This window comes from Toxotes jaculatrix, chromosome 8, assembly GCF_017976425.1.
Source record: "Toxotes jaculatrix isolate fToxJac2 chromosome 8, fToxJac2.pri, whole genome shotgun sequence".
NCBI lineage: Eukaryota > Metazoa > Chordata > Actinopteri > Toxotidae > Toxotes > Toxotes jaculatrix.
Window position 1 is genome coordinate 19,090,829 of NC_054401.1, and position 13,012 is coordinate 19,103,840.

Consider the following 13,012-nt stretch of genomic DNA (forward strand, 5'->3'; position numbering starts at 1 on the left):
TGAACTGACTGAAACATGACACTAAATAGGAGAAAATGGAGACTAAAATCCCCTTACAAGTATTTACAGCTTAAATCAAGTAGAGCAGCACTGTGTGAAATCTACTTCAGGACACACACTGATAATGAGAGTTCTGCTGTTGATGATAAATGAGGCTGATAGGCAAGAGGAAGAGGTGGTGTCTGCATAAGGGACCAAAGTGACGCCACTTATAGTTTTGCATATTTTAGCCCATTCACTGCAGCTATTCAGTAGGTTGATATGCTACATTCCAGACTGTCAGTGTTTTCAGAAATACTAAGGAAATCATCACTTTGCAGAGATTTAATCTTGCTTGAGTTAATCCAACGTGATGAACAATTTATTTTTGTGATGCACTTAAAAACATGTCGATGTCCAAGAATTGTTAGAGTTGATAAAAAATGAATGGCACCATTGGGAAAATAAAAACCCCAGAAGACAAATCAGGAACAGGATATGAGGATAAGGTAATGTGGATATACTCCATATTCCATTAAAACAAGCATGTGTTTATTAGATCAGAAAAGGCAGTCTGATCTTGTAAGTAAGATAGTGGATGGTGAAGGATCCTTGAAGCCACCACTAGGGAACATCTCACCTGTATTACCATTTACAGCAATGTGACTTTAACATGACAATAAGGGCAACAAATAATGTATTACACCAAGATATGTATCTCAAGTTTTAATCTGCAAATTGATCGGTTTCAGTGAAATGAACTGAAACCAGTGGAGCTCAATTTAAATACCTCATCCCCGTTTTGATAAATGGAAATATTCTGCCTTGAATAATAATTCATGTCTGATATTATTAATCCACCAAAAAGTTCAATTACCTAAGCTCAGGATTCATAAAACTACCCCTACTTCTTCACTGACATTGAAAAAGCCAGTATCTACAAATATGCTAATATTGTTCATTTCAACACCACATGAACAGTGTGACTTGGATATTGAACCACAATTGGCTGCAAACCTGTTGTGGTTACATACAGTTACAAAATCCTAATGTGTACACATGCTAAACTCAGGCTTAAGGTGAGCGCAGAGAAACTTCCCCCTTCAGCAGATTAATGTGAAAACAGTTCTCTGGTGTCAAGACCTGCACATTCATCATTTTACACAGTGAAGGTCAAACATTCAAGTGAAGTTACCGTGAACACGACACATTTTTGAAAAGAGGGGGTCTTTAAGGAGGAAATCTGTCGAGACCTTGTTGCTGCATTAAGATTTCTGGACAAATTAAAAATTAAAACCACGAGTCCTGTAAAAAAAACTGCTGTGGTGCAGATGTGGAGGCAGTGCTTTGACCACTGGGGGGCAGTAGTTACACATGGATGAAAAATAAACCTGACCAGAGGAAACAGAGGAGCACAGGGACAAAAGATGCAAGGCTGAGGCGGACAAGACTCACAGGGCTGGTTAACTGTGGGTCTAAATTGCTGTTTTCATTCATTTATTATTATTGTTGCTGTTAATAACTAGAAGGAAACACTAATTCGTCACTTGAATGCCTACTCCCTACAGAAGTGGGTGTGCCTTAGGCCCGACTGCACTGAAGCATAAACTTGGGTCACTGAACGCCTCATGCTGCTGTGACCATTGCATGGACATTATAACTGTGCATGTGATGGCTTATGATGTTTTTTCACAAAGGATATACAAAAGAATATACTGATTAGCAAATATCACCTTTATTTTAAAAGGATAAAATTGGATTTCCATTAAATGTGTATTTTGTATGGATTTTATCAGAGGGGTTTATGGCAGCAGTTTCCCTAGGAGGCAGTTCCAGTTGTAACTCAGATTGGATGGAACTGATTGAAGAAAGCAGGTGACTATAGATTCAGTCTTCTGAATTACTAAAATTCATTTGGTAATGAAGCCATCGAGGGTTTTGAGTACACTCAGAAATAAGGGATTCATTGGGTTGGACCCCAAGTTCTCATTCCTCTTTAACAAATGCAAACGAATAGACCAATAACCTTCACATTAATATGCTTTGTGTTGTTACGCTGCAGTCAATATCCTGGACCCGGCATTATCTGACTGGATAGTTTACATGCTTTATCTTATGGCACTTGATAGACTGATTCTGCCCCGCTGAGCACATTCTGCTCTGTACAGCAATATATCCACTGCATCAATCTATACTCTGCATTACTCTCTCTCTCTCTTTCTCCATTTACTGAACCATTTGGCCTGCTGGTGAGTGGCTACATCTAGCCAATACAATAAAAAAACAAATGGCCGACCAAGGCATTTCTGTGTACAGGATTGGCAGCCTGTACCCAGGGACATGCATCTTTCCTTGAGACCAATAGATTGTCTATATGAGCTGTCCAACAGCTAATTATCACAGCAGGACCGGGGTCATTTCACTTTCAGTCTATTAATTAAAAATGAAAAAAGAAAAACAATCTCAATGTCATTTACTAATGTCGGAGCACATTCTTAATTATTTCTTGACAGACTGAATGTGACCACCCTCTAAAAGTTTCAGGTTGTAGAGAAAATCCTTCTTTTTGTAGATTTTTGTGTGGAATACTGTGGTGTGGATGATCGAAAGCTTTCCTGAACTAAATTATTAGTATTATTATTATTTTTAGATATGTATTTATCTATATTTTACGTATTATACTTTTTGGTCCAACATGTTATTACTTGTCCATCCAATTATCTGAAAGTATTTGTGTTTATATTCAGAATAATGAATTGTTGTGGGTGTCCAATAAAGTCCACTTAGAGTCCTACACTCTTATCATTTGTACACACATTAAACAAGCTTTTTAGCTGGTGTAGCTATGTGTGCTTTACAGCAGAGTATCTATACAGAGCGTATTAATAATGGAAGCCATTGTCAATATGCTCACATCACAGCGGACTTTCTCCTCAGCCACACACACAGGAAAACTGTGATTGATGACACGGTCAACTGGAGTTGCTCTAAAGTTATTTGAGAGCTTTCTTACTCATTGAATGTCTCTCCATCTTCCTCTACCAGTCATTTCTCTTCCTGCTACACATACCGTGACACATCTCCTCATGACTGGTCTTTCTATAGCTCTAATCATCTGGTGCCATTATTTATCCCCACACTAACTCCCACATAACTCCCCAACAATGTGAGATTTCAGTTTATCATTAATAACTTGCGGCTTGTATTCAGCTGCATGAATGAGAGTTTGATGCTGAGTGAATTTAAATGTTCATGTTTAAAGATTTGTCAAAATGGATTAAGTTTGAAAAAAAACATTTAAATAAAAACTTTGACGATCTATTAGATCTATTAGAAGTAGGAACACGTACAGAAGATTAAAAAAAATGTACCAGTGAATTGGAGGAAAACCTTTTAATACCAGAAAATTCTCTCATCACTCATCAAGTATCATATCAATGAATGTGTGAGCGTGATCTTGCATGGTCCTTGTCACAATCAGTCACCTTTTCTGCTTGCCAGTGACCTAATGCCTCATGTGGTTGCCACTTTCTTAGATTATCTAAAGTAATTATGCTGTACCATTGTCTCAGCAGCTCAATTAAAATTGGGTTTAGCAAATTAGGAAACAGCAGCCAACATAAATATGATGATAAACTGTCAAAGCATAGGAGTAAGATCAATTTAATGGACCAACTATAATCAAACTTCAGAATCACACTTACAATAAACTCAGCATTGGGACAAGAACTGCAGTTTTTAGACTTAGGTAGCATAACATAAAATAACAAAAAAAATTGTTCTTTCACTTCTGTGAATTGATTGTATTTGGCCATAAATTTTACTAATGTCGCAGTATTTCACTTCCATTGCTGATTCAATTCATTTAGATGAAATTAAAGTGAGTCCAGGCCTGGCAGTGGCTCACCATCACCCACTTTGTCAGACAGCAAAGTAATCTTCATCTCAGACTGATTCAATTGAAAGAGAGAAAATAAAACAAATAGGATTAGTTTTCCATAGACTCCAGGGGGAATTATGCAATAGACTAAATTGTTGTACCTTTTGTTGCTGGGGTTGTGCTCTCGCTCTGTACCTTCTTTTCTGAGAGTGTGGAGAGAAAGACAGCAAGGTATCACATCTCTGCTGGAAATGACAGGGCTTTTATTTAGTTTTCCTCCTCTCCCCTCCCTTCCTTAAACTGTCTTTCCCATTCTCACCATTGTCTTCATTGCTTCGCTGTATTTACTCTCCTGTCTCTCTAATTCTCTCTCCCCTGTTCTGTCTTCGTCCTCATGGTGCTGCAGTGACACAAAGCCTCGCCACTGCCACACACACACACACACACACACACTCACACAAGCTCACACGCGCTGCACTGTTTACTGAAACTCTACATGCTAAGATGTAAATAACCTGAACTCCGCCTGAACCTCCCCATCCCCATCCCCTTCACACACGCACACCCGCACACGCACACACACACACTAATAAATGTGTGCTAGCCCAGATGCTGCACTGTAATTGGCCACTGTGGCTTCCTGCTGTGGCAAAGATATTTTTAATACACACACTTAAAGACACGCACGCACACACACCAATCCTTGCCTCTGCAACATCTGCCACATCCCCCTGCACATGTGCTGGTTAAATGCAACCACACACTCATGCACATGCACACACACACATACATGAATCATGCACGCCCTCAGTGTAACCATACAGGCAGCCCCTCCCTGTTTAACCACCAGCCCTCAGACATCAGTTCTAAATAAAATGATGCAGTCGTTCACTGAAAGGCACAGCCTCGCCCTCTGAGACTGCAACTGCTGTTTTCTCATCTTCAGCAGTGTTTCCTTTGGACTGATTCCTTGACTGTGTGGAAAGGATTTTGGATCACTGTTTGGATCATGTGACACTAAACATTTCTACTGGAACTTTTAGTGAGAGTGAATAAAAAGTATTCAAAAAAAGTACATTTGTCACGTGGCACCAGCATCTACCTGAGCCACGTAACTACAATGTTTTCCGCCTTGACACCTTTGAATTCCTCTGTCTTCAGTGTTCTTACACTTATTTTTACTTTATTATTTTCTTCTATCCTTGGCTTCAGTTTAATTTTCACCATCAGCTGTTTTCATTTTCGCTTTACCGTGATTGTTGCTGCTCTTATGTGTTTGGCTTCAGCAAGAAATATTTTGACAGTAATTCTTCAGCAATTAACTGTGAAGAGATGCTAAACTTGCCAGTAGCTATTTGAGGCTGGAGTTCAGCACAAAATAATAAAGACATGCCGCTAACTAGGAAATAATTGAAGTGAGCCGTGGCTGCTGTTCACCTTGTTGAGTCTAGAGTTAATTGCTACAGAGAGAGTATTGAGGTGAGGTGATATTGTTTTAAATGAAATTTTCACTTTTGTTCCAGCAAATATTGTTTGAAATTTGATAATATTAAACTGACAACTGGTAGGAGTGGGTCACATGGATAAAATCCTCTGTCAGGAGTGACAGATTTTTTTTATATGTATATGTATACAATTCTATATTGTAATGCCGATGTCAGCCTATGTCATAGTACATTTTCTACTGGGAAACTTTCTATGGATAAAATAACCAGATTGGGTTGTCTGTTTCCATCTAATACAGTGAATTAAATACCTGCCAAATCAAGAAACGTCATCACTTTGATGCAAAAATCATGTAAACAGTGAGTAGTAGCACACAGCAGTTTGGTATCCACCCAAAAATATTTAAGTCATCGCCGCTGCAGTATAAACGGTGTGGAAAAATCACTGCTGGAGGACAAATTCATATCATCTTCTGCTGTATGTATATCATATTGTCTAAATGATGGTCATTTTGGTGATACTTTTCACTAAGACAACTAATTAGTCTGCAATGGAGATAAGGGTTTGCAGGCTTTGATTTCACTTTTCATTGTCTCCCACAGTTTTGCTAACATTAAGAAACATAAGAAAACCTTGTTTTTAATTTTAGAAGTTCTTCTGTTTTTCTTTTATTTTTCACCAAGGCAGGGCTGCCAGTGTGGAGGAGAGATTGGCCCTCTGTTTCTCGATGAGCATTTACTATCTACTAACCTTACTAGTTAAGAGAGACAGAGAGAGAGAGAGAGAGAGAGAGAGAGAGAGAGAGAGAGAGAGAGAGAGAGAGGGAGGGGAGACAGGGCGAGAAAAAAGAGAGGGAGCGAGCGATGGATGTATCAAACAGCAGCCTCCTGCTGAGCGGGGAATGGAAAAGCTGCTGGCACCAACATGAATATTTCAGCAGAAAGCTACAGCTCTCTGTGCCTCTCTCTCTCTCTCCCTCTGTCTGTCTGTCTGTCTCACTGTCTCTCTGTCTCTCACCTTTTCCTCCTCTCCCTCTTAACCCTCCGCCACCACCCCCACCCCCAACCCCTGCTTCCCTCCCTTTACTCTCTTTTGGAGTGGACAGTGATAATGAAGGGAGCGATAGAGATGGAGAGAGCGAGACAGGGAGACACGTACAGAAAGAGGGAGAGAGAGAGAGTGAGAGAGAGTGAGTGAGAGAGAGAGAGAGAGAGAGAGAGAGAGAGAGAGAGAGAGAGAGAGAGAGAGAGAGAAAGCGAACGAGCGAGACCGGCTCGGACTGAATTCTGGGTAGCCGGATCAGAAAATGGCTCCTAAATGTAAATCTGGGAAGGCAGCAGCAGAGTGTTGCCTCAACTTGGCTGCTTCCCCAACCCCCCTGCTAGACACTTGTGATGGTTTGGCCCGGGGTAGTTAGACAATAAAAACAGAACGAATGGAACAAAACAAATATCAGCAGGCAGGGAGTTTCTCTGGAGACCTAAATAGATTTTTAACAGTCTGCTGTTTTGTTTTGTGTTGAGTTGTGTTTTGTTTTGTTTTGGATGGGTTTTTTTTTTCAATACTTTAACAACTCCTTTCCTTATCTGCTTTCTATTTTTAGCAGTCTTGTTATCTTTTCAATTTAGAATATGTGCATATTTATAAGAGAGTCTGTTGTGTATTGGGGCAATGATAAAGACTGATCAATAGAAATCCCTTGATCAGTAAAAACCAATGTTTCTGATAATTACATACACCTAAGATGCAACATTTTGGATGCAGAACACACAATAAAGGTGAGCTGTTGCCTGGAGGAGCAGGCTGTGTGATCTGAACTTGTTTTTTTCCAGAAAATGAAAATAAAGCGCTGTTGTAAATTTGTCTAGAAAGTGTACGTTTTGAGCTTGAGTAAAACAAGTCACTTGAGATTGGGAAATTTATTTGAATAACATTCAGACTCCCTTGTATTTTTGGCATCACACCCAAAATAAACAAAGCCCTTGGGTTGCCAGGAGTTTGTCATCAGAAACATTTAGAGAATAGGGAATTCAGTGTATGTCATGCATCCCATTTAAAAAGCTGCTGCCATTTATTCATTCAGTCATTCAAAAAAGAAAAAAAACTGAAACTGAATAATAAAACTGATTCTAAAAGGCACTATCATGATTTACTAGTAAGAAAGAAAAAAAATGTTTTTCCATTTGTTTGTACGGGTTTCTGTACACAGTTATATGGTTGATGTGAGAAGAGGAATTATTCAAATTTAAAATCTCCATCTGTTTCATTTTCAAGTGTCAAGTGGGGAGAGATGTGACATCTACAGAGCCTTGAACCTATAAAGGAAAGTGAAACATCACTTTAGGCCATATCGGCTTTTGATGAATGTTGGATCTCTCGCCCTGCTTAGCTTGTTTTGTTGTATCAGCCTAATGGATGGGCTAATTCAGTCTGTTTCTGCTGGGATTATAACTGAGGCGTTGCTGATACTGCCAATATAAGAAGCCAGCCAAATAGCCTCCAACCTAGATATACTGTACAGATACAGCCTCATTGTTTGTATTTGTTTATTTCCCTCCATCGGTATTTGGCCTCTGCAGCTGGCTGGCACTTATCTGGATAGGAATATTAATCACATTATTTTAGGACAGAAATTCTTATTCTTGTTTTCCATGTGCCAGATTCATGGTAAAACACTGAAGAAAAACATGGGACGACATGATTTTACAGTGCAGTAAAATGGTGACATCATCAAATCACAAAGGAGAACTTGTTACTGAAGGTGATTACAGGAAGCTTTGCAAAAACCCACTCACGTCCTGCCTCAGAGCACAGCATGAGATGTAAGTGATAATGGACAGCTAGCTACATGGGCTGGGTCAAATTTGACGTAACTAAAGGTTTGTATGAGTATGACAGCTTCACATTCAGTGGAAATTGGTGAAAACAGTGGACATTTGCTTGAATTTTTCAAAACTCTCACGAAAAATGATTTAACAAGCCTTGTATAAGTCCGATTTTTTCGCGCAACATGCCCTATCTCGCTCTCTCTTTCTGTCTGTTTACACACACATGCACACAAAATGGCTTCAGATTTTAGCAGCATGCAAGCCTTTTCGCGGCCATGCTGGCCTTGTTTTTTTTGTTTGAATCATGTGCCAGTTTTAATGAATATCATTCAGTCTGTTCTTGCTCGTGCTCCCACTGCGATTCTCTGATTCATAGTTAATAACATGTTGAGCTTGCATCATGCAAAATGAAGAGGCCCACATTGCTTCGCGCATTAATACTGAACAAAAACACTCAAAGGAATCTGCAGATGTGCTGCAGAACTCACACTTAGTTTAAATAATGAGTGCAAAGGGAGTAATTAAGTTTTGATAGAAACTGCTCCAAAATGAAGACGAAATGACAACTAATGGTGGAACTGGTTAAAACTTGATGAACTGATGAAGGGATAAACATATGGCTCTATAAATATCAGAATATCAGTTGAATCCTTTTTTTTTTTTTAAATCTGACACAGACTACAACTTCACAATGCTGTCTGCAGTTGACCCTGCTCCTGACCCGTCTGTTGATGGGTGCAAGCTGAAAGTGAGTTTCTTCACAGGGATCCATCACTGGGGCCCAACCCAGTATTAGTAAAGTGCCATGTTAGAGTGTGTGCTGTAAGATTGAGTGGTGGGCCACTGGCTGTTTAGTTTTCTATCTGCTGATATGCCTGTCATCATACAGGGCCAAGTGGTTGCCTCTGGCCAAGATATGGCCCAATAGTGAACTCTGATAACACTAACGCTGCTACTGCTAAATGTGTGTGTGTGTGTGTGTGTGTTTTTTTTTAATAGTCTGCTTAGTGTTTCATGGTGGTAAATTGTTCGTTCTGTCTCATCTCACACACTGCTGGACAGCAGAGTCTGCACTACCCTGATAACACACACATGCACGCATACACCACATCACCTACAAGCACAAGCTTTCTTTCACACTCTCTTAGACACACACACACATATACACACACATATACATACACACACACCAAGGCTACACACGGCTCCCCTCTCCCACCTTGACTTTACAGTCCAGTAAATACTGCAGCCTGTAGAATATCAGCCAGTCTATTTGTCTGTCTGCCTGGTTACTGCCCTGCCGCTCTATCCCCTGCTGCCAAGGTCAGTACTGCTCGGAAAAGCTTCTACATCTATGAGCCAGTGAAGCCCTGTGCTGCAGCGGGATCGGGGTTATGCACATATAATGTAAAGGCTAAAACATGGCTAACCTGCTTTAATCCAGCACAGGCTGTTTTCTGAACATTTAGCAAAACATTCACAAACAGAAGGATAAAAGTCCTGTAGAAATGTATTTCTATCACACTGTATTTCTATCACACACTAAATCAGATACAGGATAAGAATCTGCGATGTCCAGCAAGTAATACAAAATAAGATGTCAAACTTAATATTGTTGATAAGTTAATCAATAAAAACAAGTTAAGAAGTGATTTAAAGGAATATGATGCACTTCCAACAGGTTAGGGGGGACTAACTGAAACATAAACTGGACATGGAAAACCTTAAAACAATACATTCCTAAAATAATCCTAAAACAAACTGGTAACCTGTGTAGTGATGCTAACAGTGGAGTAATATGATTTCTTTTCCAGTATTGTATGACAACCTCTGTTTCTTTAAAACTCAAAATTGATCTAATCTGGATGAAAGGTCATTTTGGATACATTTATAAATGGTAAAAGCAAACTGTTCAGGGGTTCATATACGTTTGGTATTACTTTCTTAAAAAGGTAAAAATTTTCCTTTAGAGAAAAAAAATAATTTCAAAGACTCATATGTGTAGGGTCCACATTGTGCTGGAGTGAGACCTTTACTCAAATACTAACTCCATCTAAGTGGACAACTTGGACAACAAGGAGAGGTCTGCGGCAGGAAAAAAGGAGAAAGAGATAGTAATGGAAATACACAGACACTCAGATCAGCCACAACATTAAAACCATTTATCAGTCTTAATTGTTGTGGCTGATTGGTGTATAGGGCCATGGGAAGAGAGGAAACAAACAAACACACAAAAAATAGGTGGAGATGGGATAGATGAGGGAAGAGGGAGTTGGGAGGAATGATTAAAGAGAGGTGGAGATGGAGGTAGAGATGGAGACGACAGCTGCTGGAAGGAGAAAATGGAGGCAGGAACAGATGAGAGAGGGACAGATACAGGTGAGCGGGGGAGAAAGAGAGAGCAATCAAATCTTTCCAACACAGAGGTTATTAAGCTATTGAACTCACATAGAGTAGTTATAGATGGCAATGAACCGTGTGTGTCCGCGTGTGTGGTGTATGTATAATGGCGGGTTAATGCTGCTGGCTCTTAATGGTAATTTTGGCCTGTCACTCTTCTAAAGGCCATCGCTGTGGGCCATCAGCCAGCCGCACACAACCACCGGCACGCTGCAAATGTCACCATTATCACAGTAGCCTGTGCATGTGTGTGTGTGTGTACCCCAGTATATACATGTTGAATTATCTTCCTATTTTCTTTCAAATCAGTCCTATTTTCTTGTTTTGTTTTGCTTCGTTTTTTCGCTGTATGTATTTTTTGCCTTTCTCTTTGTCCTTAACATTCGCTTTCTCCTCCTCTCTCCGTATTGACCAGTCAGGCTGTAAATATTTACATGTTCTGAAACCCCATCGATCGGTCTCTGTCCATTCCTGTCTCACACTGACACCGATCAGTTACATTCCCAGCTCTCTCTGTAATTGGCTCTTTTTTTTTCCCAGCCATTGTTCATTATTTATATTATCTGTGTCTCAAAGAACCGTAGCTCCACTTTTAACATTTCTTTTAACTAACTGACAGCCAACATTGTCTCTCATGTGTAGAAAATGTTTTATCACCATGGGGCCGAGCTAAAACCATTGATAATGCATGGGAACATGCTTGTCAAGAGAGAATTCAGTTTTTCTCTCTGGAAGAACGTTGTTGTTTTAGGATATTTTTGGAAGCCCATGGTTACTGCAAAAAATGTATGTTACACAGCTGTTTTAGATGTCTTTTTTGCTACTACAGATATGTATTTTGGCATTTTATGAGGCCTTTTCAGTCATCTGGTACCAGATAATAAAAATATTCACATGGCAGACTTCAGTCTGGAGGTTTTGTTCCCTTTAGCCCACTTGATTTTGTTCCATTTATCATTCATCACACAGCCTTGCCATGTGTCACGAACCTTGAACACGCAAATAAAACATTTAAAACAGTGTGTATGCTTTGTGTGTTGTGAGGTCTGTGGGTCTTCTTAAAAGAAGTCATTTTTGAGGCTTTCTGGCTTGGCTGAACCATAATTTTTTTTTTGTCAGTTTGTATTCAAGAACACACTCCCACACTCCCACAAGTGTCAAGATATACAGTATCGCTGGACCTTAGCACAAAGCTTTTAATCAGTAGTAAAGTAACAAGTTTGTACAGACCAGCAACAAGTGTCTTATGCAATATGTTCAGTTTCAGTATCAGAGTTTATAGAGGATTTCTTTGCCACAGACAGTTGGAAAATGAATTTAACGTTGAGTCAGCATTTACTCAATGTAGATGACTGAGAAAGGTTAAAAGGGTTTTAAGGCCTAAAACTCTGATTGTACATGTAAACAATTTAACTTTTACTCTATTTTCTCCATATATTGCATTTTGGTCTAGAATTTGTTGAAGTGAATAATGTGGACCCTTTACACATCTTTTGACTGCCTTCAAGATAAGTACTCCTCCCCCGTGGTAAAATGTAATAATTGCACATGGAGTGGATGCTGACATCTTTGAAATATGCAGTTTATGTTATGAAATAGTCATGAAAGTTTTGGCTTTTAAAAGCCAAAGGAATGCATGGAGGTTGTGTAGCCTGATGTGTTGTGTGGCATGCTGGGTAATGTTTCCTGACAATGACTCTCTATAGACTTAGACAGCTTCCAACTGACTGAATAGGAATTAGACTCCATTCACCACCACACCCAAAAGGTCTGACCCCTGTGTGTGTGTGTGGGTGTGCGAAGGGCTGGTGGTAACATTGCACTGAGGGCGCGGTATTGTATTGTCCTCTGGGAGATCAATGACATTCCCCTCCTTTGAGTCCGCAGATTATCTGTCTGTCAGTCTGCCTGTCTGAAAGTCTGTCTGTCTCTCTGCCAGCTAAGCTTTCTCTCTTCTACATTCCGGTCCTCTGCCCTTCATTCTGTTCCTCTGGTTTTTTTTGAGTTGCAAAATTTTTCTTCCTGTGTGTCTCAGAGACAACATGACTATATTTTCAGAACACCTGCTGATTTTATAAGAACCTTCAAGAAGCTGTTGAAGGTAATCCCTAAAGACTAGTTTTACATGCGATGCTGATGCAAAAGTTGAATAGCTGTAAGCACATAATGTGTTTACAAGCCGCAAGCACTGTTGTATCTCCTGTGCATCTGCATGATTTTTATTGTCTCTGAATTAAAGGTGCTCCATCTGACTTTGGCCAAGATGCACCGTGGTGAGAATTTCCCCCTTGTGACTCTAATGTAATGAATAAAAAGCAGACAAACCTGACTCTACCTCCATGGAATGTATCCAAATATGATCCAAATAAGATCCAAAAACCTTACAGACCTCAAGTCAGATAGGAGGACTACACCTACATCTACCATTTTACAGGGCAGAGAATCATGGGTGAAAGAGAACTGAAGTGATTCTTTTTTT